The sequence below is a fragment of the Micropterus salmoides genome, unplaced genomic scaffold (assembly GCF_014851395.1).
Source record: "Micropterus salmoides isolate LMB-PRFRI ecotype aquatic unplaced genomic scaffold, ASM1485139v1 Ms_hic_scaffold_4, whole genome shotgun sequence".
Taxonomy (NCBI): domain Eukaryota; kingdom Metazoa; phylum Chordata; class Actinopteri; order Centrarchiformes; family Centrarchidae; genus Micropterus; species Micropterus salmoides.
The window spans coordinates 34,783,652-34,791,293 of record NW_024043372.1 but is presented as its reverse complement, the minus strand read 5'-3'; positions in this window follow the sequence as shown (position 1 = coordinate 34,791,293).

The window sequence follows — 7,642 nt, the reverse complement described above, 5'->3', positions numbered from 1 at the left end:
GGGTTTTCTGTTTTGAGTATGAGATCAGACAAACCCTAGATCAGTAAATCCACAACTTCTGCTGTGAACCTTCAACAAAAATATTTAGTTTATCTGTGACTCCTCCCCAGCTGTCTGACACACCATTTCATTTCCTCATTCATACTGTCCATATCAAAGCACATTTTAGAATGCATTCATATGCATAAGTTTACGTCTTTAGAAACATAAAAAAATCACACTTAAATAGCCTATTATACTGAACAAAATTATAAACACAACATTTTTGTTTTTGCCCCTATTGCCCACTGAACTCAAAAATCTATTACTTTCTCTGTGTATACAGGCCTATTTCTTTCAAATATTGTTTACAAATCTGTCAAAATCTGCTGAGATAATCCATCCACCTCACAGGTGTGTGGCATATCAAGATGCTGATCAGACAGCATGGGTATTGTACAGGTGTTTCCTTAGGCTGGCCACAATAAAAGGCCACTCAAAAATGCAGTTCCATCACGCAGCACAATGCCACAGATGTTGCAAGTTTTGAGGGAGCGTGCAATTGGCATTGTGACTGCAGACCAAACAATGTTATCTGTACCTTTGTGAGCATGAATGGTTCGGGGTGTGGCTGATTGTAACAGAAATTAATCTGTGCACAAATGAGGTAGACTCTCGCTGAAACTGTGGGAGGGACAGTCAGGTGGGCTGCTGTCCTTTCCTGGAAGAGTCGAGAACCCACTTAATAGCCAGTGCCTCCTTTTCCACTGTCGAATACCTAACCACTCTGGGGAAGAGTTTCCAGGTGGTGTGGGCAACTGGATAGGGGTTGTCTGGTGGTCCCTAGATAAGCACAGACCCCAGTCGGAAGCATTCGCAAAATCAGTGAAATCACACAGTCCATGAGCCTCTGGAAGTGGACTGGAGCCCCATGCAAACCAAATGGCATGACCTTAAACTGGAAGAGACACCATGGAGTCCTGAGGACTGTCAGACTGTCATAAAGTCAAATAAGATCGGGAAAGGCTCTCCTATATGTTTTAAGAAGGGACTTAAAAGAGTTCACTGACTCAGCCAACCTGATTTCCTCGGGCAGGCTGTTCCAGAGCCTCGGGGCCCTGACAGCAAACGCTCTGTCCCCTTTAGTTTTCAGTCGAGACTCTGGAACAGACAACAGACCTCTGCCCGAGGATCTCAAGGTACGTGCTGGTGTGTATGGGACTAAAAGTTCAGAAATATAACAAGGCGAGAGGCCATGAAGAGCTTTAAAAGTAATCAATAGAATTTTAAAGTCAATTCTAAAACATACTGGGAGCCAGTGTAATGAAGCTAAAATAGGGGTAATGTGGTCATTTTTCTTTGTTCTGGTTAAAAGCCTGGCAGCTGAGTTCTGGACAGTCTGGAGTCGATCAATAGATTTTTGGGTTAAACAGGTGAAAAGTCTGTTGCAATAATCCAGGCGTGATGAGATGAAGGCGTGTAAAATGGTCTCGGTGTCCTTAAAAGTTAACATAGATCAAATTTTTGCTGTATTTCTAAGTTGATAAAAACATGATTGAACAAGCTTTGTGGTGTGCTGCTCGAAATTTAAATTACTATCAAACCAGACACCAAGGTTCTTTGCCACAGGCTTAATGTGATTTACTAGGGAACCAGCAGATGGCAGTATTTGATTTGCCATCTGCTGGGATCCGATGACCAGGATTTCTGTTTTGTCTGAGTTCAGCAGGAGGAAATTATTTGACATCCATTTTTTAACTTCACAAAGGCAGTTGTTAAGTGAACTCAGCATTCCAGGGTCTGTGGATCTGACGGGCAAGTATATTTCTGTGTCATCAGCATAAATATGAAAAGAAATGCCATGTTTATGGATAATATGTCCAAGGGGAAGCAGATACAAGGAAAACAAAATGGGTCCTAAGACCGACCCCTGAGGCACACCATATCACAGCGTACTTGATAACATTTTAAATATTTCCTATACACGCTCACTAGCCCACCACCACGACCACTGACCCTCGGTTGACTAAAACAATCATATTGAGGTGGACACAGTTCAGCTAACTGGCTACAGTCACTCATTTGCAACCAGGATTCAGTTAAAAACATAAAATCTAGATTTGCAGACAAGATAAAATCATTTAAGGTAAAAGTCTTACTTGAAAGTGATCTCACATTGAAGAGAGTCATTTTAAATGAGTTTGTTTTGGGTGCTGGAATTGGTGCAGTTGTCCTAATCCTTAAGAGATTACTAATATTTCTGTGTGGGATGTGCACATTTCGGTTTACTGGTCTATACGTGATGATGACAGGAATTGAAGTCTTTGGAACAGCGCTGGGAGCAGACAGTTTTACATGCCAGCAGGTGGAGACAGTTGTTTGTGGCAGTGAGGCAGAGATCTGTACAGTGAGCGGTGGTGTGTCCAGGTGTGCTGCATGAATGATTAGTCATTCACGTAAGTCATGTGTGGACCGCACCACATGCTGTATGTGAGCAGCTAACATTTCTGAGCCCCGTTTGTTTGGGTGAAGTCCGTCTGTCTTAAAAAGAGACATTCTTTGCCAGAAAATATTAAAATTATCCACATAACACACACGGTGAGCCCTGCAGGCGGACTGGAGCCAGTCGTGGAGGCCAAGGAGTCTACTGAAGCGGCCAGCTGTGGGAATGGGATAAAAACGGACTTTCCACACTGCTTTAAAAAGTTAAAAAGACGGTTAAAATCAGATTTTGTCAGCTCAGACTGCTGAAGAGCTGTGTCATTTGTTCCGACATGGACACTCACACTGATGGAGGACGGGAGCGATGGCATTAGGTCCTGGAGTTTTTTTAAAATGTCAGCCGTGGTGGCACCGGGGAAGCAGTGAGTGGTAGCGTTAAAGAAACGGATGTTTCTGGTTATGGAGTCACCAATTATTAGTGTGGTTGGGGAGAAAAGAGGACGAGGAGATGCCGGTTGTGGGGTTCCAGAGCAGGACTGAGCAGAATCTGCTTCAACACTGCGTGCGGACTGAGGATGGAGTGTGTGAGCTGCCGAGTGTTGTGTTGGAGTAGCAGTTACAGACCTGAGAGAAGGGCTACCCGACGGTGCAGGGTAGAGACGGCCTCCAGAGCGTTTGAGCACAGCCTCCTTCAGGATCCTACGTCAGGAAGCAGAGGTTTTTGACTGGGATGACGGCAGACCAGCGGCCCAGTGCGAGAGATGTAGCCCGTGAAGGAGATGCAACAGTGTCGGCAGGCACTGTCCGCCGAAAGAGATCCGTATCAGGGAGACTCGAAGCCGCAGGTGCATCCGCTGGATGGACCTAAACCATTCAGTGCTTTATAAACCAACAGCAGGATTTTGAAATCAATTCTTTGACGTACAGCTGTCTGATGGATTTTATGGGGGCCCTGTAAATTTTAGTTCATTACAGTAGTTGAGTCGTCTGAAGATCAAAATCAGGATAAGTTTTTCCAGGTCCTGCTGAGACATAAGTCCTTTAATCCTTGATATATATATATATATATCTTCAGGTGATAGTAGGCTGACTTTGTAATTGTCTTAATGTGGCTGCTTAAATTCAGGTCCGAGTCCATGACTACAAGATTTCTGGCTTGGTTTGTGATCCTCAACATTACCGATTGAAGCTGAGCACTGACTTTTAATCATTCTTCGTTGGCTCCAAAAACAATAAATTCAGTTTTATCTTTGTTCAACTGAAGAAAAGTTTGGCACATTCAACCGTTGACTTGCTCAATACAGCCACACAGCGCCCATATGGGATCATAGTCCCCTGGTGATATGGTTATGTAAATATGTGTGTCATCTGCATAACTATGGTAACATATTTTGTTGTTTTTCATAATCTGAGCCAGTGGAAACATGTAGATGTTAAACAAAAGAGGCCCCAAAATGGAGCCTTGGTTAACTCCACAAGTCATTTTTGTTAGTTCAGATGTGTGATTTAAGTAGGATTCAAACCACTTCTGGCACTTAGGCCTGTGCCAGAAATTCCCACCCAGTTTTCAAGTCTGTCAAGTAATATGTTGTGGTCGACCGTGTCGAATGCAGCACGGAGATCCAATAATACTAAGACTGAGATTCCGCCACTGTCAGTGTTTAAATGGATGTCATTGAAGACCTTAACAATAGCTGTCTCAGTGCTGTGGTGTGGTCATAATCCTCATTGGAAGTGCCAAGAAAGCACAAAGCTAGTAAAATACAGCTTTTTCAATGATTTTACTTAAAAATGGGAGATTTGATAAGGGCCTATAATTGCTCATTAGTGACCTGTCTAGATTTCTCTTTTTCAAGAGTGGCTTAATGACTGAAGTTTTCAGGGACTGTTGGGAAGAAACTGAGAAAAGAAACATGTTGACAAATTGTAGAAGATCTGTGGCCATGCAATCAGAAACATTTTTGTATAAACCTGTTGGCAGAATATCAAGGGAGCATGAGAAGAATTTCAGATGTTAAATTTTGTCCTCCAGGTTTTTATGGTTAATAGAATCCAATTGTGTCATGCTATTTGAATTGTTTTTAAGTGGACACAGGGGCAACAAATATCCTGTACCTCACATAGAGGCACTGATAGCTTGTCTAATTGTTTGAATTTTGTCTGTGAAGGAGGCAAATTCATTGCAGGCCTTGGAGGATAGAAGTTCAGAGGCTATAGACACAGGAGGGTTGGTTAGTCTGTCAACAGTAACAAACAAGGCATGTGCATTATTATAGTTTTTGGTGTTGATGCCAGAGAACTACACCACCAGGGCCCCATTTCAGAAAGGGGCATTTGTGAAAATTGTAAACTGTGTCTTGTAGGCTACCTATTTTCATAATCAGGTAGCCAATTCTTTTTTTATCCCATCAGGTTAGGCCTAGGCTACAACTTAATTTTTTTTACGTTTAAAAAAACAAACAAAATGGTGGCACGGTGGTCCAGTGGTTGGCGCTGTTGCCTCACAGCAAGAAGGTTGTGGGTTCAAACCCCGGTTGCCCTTGCCTTTCTGTGTGGAGTTTGCATGTTGTCTGCGTGGGTTTTCTCCGGGTGCTCCAGTTTTCCCCACTGTCAAAAACATGTTAGGTATGTTCTCCAGTCAGTGCCGTTTGACCTGGCATGGCATTTCAATCTGGAGTCTGTCCCCAGGCGCTGTACAGTGGCTGCCCACTGCTCCCTTCAGGGATGGGTTAAATGCAAAAACGCTAGTACGTATGTAAAACGTACTAATGTTAACATATTGATCCTTCCTCCACTCCTGCGTTTTAGAGCCAATCATGGTCCACGCTGGCACGCATTCATATTTTTTGCTCCACCTGATTAAAATGGAGGCTCTGCCTTTATGTACCTGTTGCCATGGTGAATCCATGGCATGGCTTCTTTTCATCCTCACGCACACACTTCATCAGGCTCAATATACTCAGAGTTGACTGAACTAATTCTGATCAGCTGTTCTGGAACCGAAAACTCAGAGTTTCACATCTCAGGCTCAGTCAACTCAGAGCTCAGTGATAAGCTCAGAGTTTCATTGTACAAGCTGGAAGACCCACTAGGAGGGTACTGCAATAGTCAAGGCGTATGTTTTATAGAGCAAAGCAGCACGACTGAGAGACAACAGCAGCATAGTCTGAAAAGGACAGCTGGTCATCAATCATGACACCCAAGTTTCTCACTACCCTGGTTGGAGTGATGGTTGAGGAGCCAATTTGTAGTTTGATGTTATGGTGGATAGATTTCTTGGCTGGAATGACCAAGAGTTCAGTCTTAGAGAGGTTTAGTTGAAGGGAGCCTTCATTCATGCAGATATGTCCAAGAGACGTAGGAAGGATAGGTATAGTTGCATTTCGTCTGCGTAGCAGTGGAACGGAAGCCATGCGAGTGAATGATTGTCCCCAGTGAGGTGGTGTAAATTGAGAAGTAGCCCTAGCACCGAGCCTTGGGGCATTCCCGGGGAAAGACAGTGAGAGGAGGACAATTGTCCTTGCCAAAACACATTGTAGGAAAGCCCAGAGAGGTGATTTGTCTGAGATGCTCATTGCAGATAGCAGGAAGGAGACTGGCAGGAAATGGGTCCAGTGGGCATGTAGTGGGACGGCAATGGGTCTGATACCTTGCTCTCTGTGAGAGGAATAAATGAGGAGACTGAATTGCCATTGACCTGAGAAGACAAAGGAATAGATGAAGCAGGAGTGCTACATGTTAGGCTTGGTGTCGAACCTTTTGCACCAACAAGGTTGAAAACTTTGCCAGCTTTGTGGGTCGGGGGGCTGAGAACTCATTTTAGATCAAAAGACTAAATCAGAGACAGTAAGTCTACTGAGTATGATTTGTCTAAGTGAATGTTCATGTCACCGAGGACAGCCATGCTCCAGGATTGAAGACAGCAGTGTGTCTAGCTTGTCCCAAAAGTTACCCATTTGTCCTGTTGGATGGTATATGACTATCAAGACTTTTAATGGAGCAGACACCAAGACAGCATTATATTCAAAAGAGGCATATTTTCATAAGTCTGCATTTCTGCAGACTTTGCCTGATGGAATTCCCCACCATTCATAGCGTTGTGAAGCGAGAGAAATATCATCACCGTATAAGAGAAGAAGAACAACGGTAAACAAACAAGCATGGACAACAAAGCTGATGTCAACCAACACATGAAGTCAGAGGAATGCAATCACCTTATTACACACTTAAGTTTTTTCAACTATTTATTTTAGTTTTTGCTTAATGATGCCGTTTTGACCAACAATAGTGCATTGATTATTGACAAATGTATATTGACATTTACCTCTCCTCCACTCTGTAGGTAACATTATAATGTGTCAAAGTGCTGTCCCGTTCCTTTTACAGCATTGTTGTCCTTGCAGCCTCTTGCCCTTTATCACTTTCCAAGTGACGTCAATAAAGTCTGTGAGGGTTTAAGTGCAATTTATTTATTTACTTGTGCATCAAATCGACGGCGTAGGCTACGGGGCTACGCAGAGGCTACGCTGTCACCTGACGTGCACCTCCTCAAAAATGTAACTACATGTCGAGTCGACGTGGACCGTAAGCTCTGTGATTGGCCTCGCAATGCCTCCGAGCCAACCGGAATTACCCCTTGCTTTAAAGTAGCATTTACTAGCGGCTAAAACGGCGGCTGTAACACAGTGAATCAGTATATTTGACAGTCGCATGACTCGTTTCGCTATCAGAATGTGATTTATTCAGTTGGTAACATTTCAAAAGGCTACACCAGCCACACGTATACAATTTAACCCCCATTTACATTATAGGAGCACTAACCCGGAAGTTAGCCTGCACGGCCAGCAAAAGTCAACACAGTGGACGCTTCAGCACTACCGCCAACTTAAAGTATAAATGCATGGCTACGTGCGTAGCCTACGGCGTAGGTACATAGATAGACCCTGAGCAGCAGTATAAATGGGCCTTTAGGGCTTTGGGCTTAGGGGGGACATTGGGATTGGACCAAGAGGTTGGTTTCAGTAGGTGGGACACACACCCAGATGTTTGAGATCGCTTAGCTGGCCTTCAGTTCTATTAGAATGCACAGTAAAGGGCAAAGTGATAACACATCATAATAATTATAATAGTAGTAGTATAGTAATAGTGTTTGTACACCCTGCATGCTGTTTGAATTCACAAGTACCAGAGGAATGGTAGTCTTGTCTTGTTCTTCTCGTTT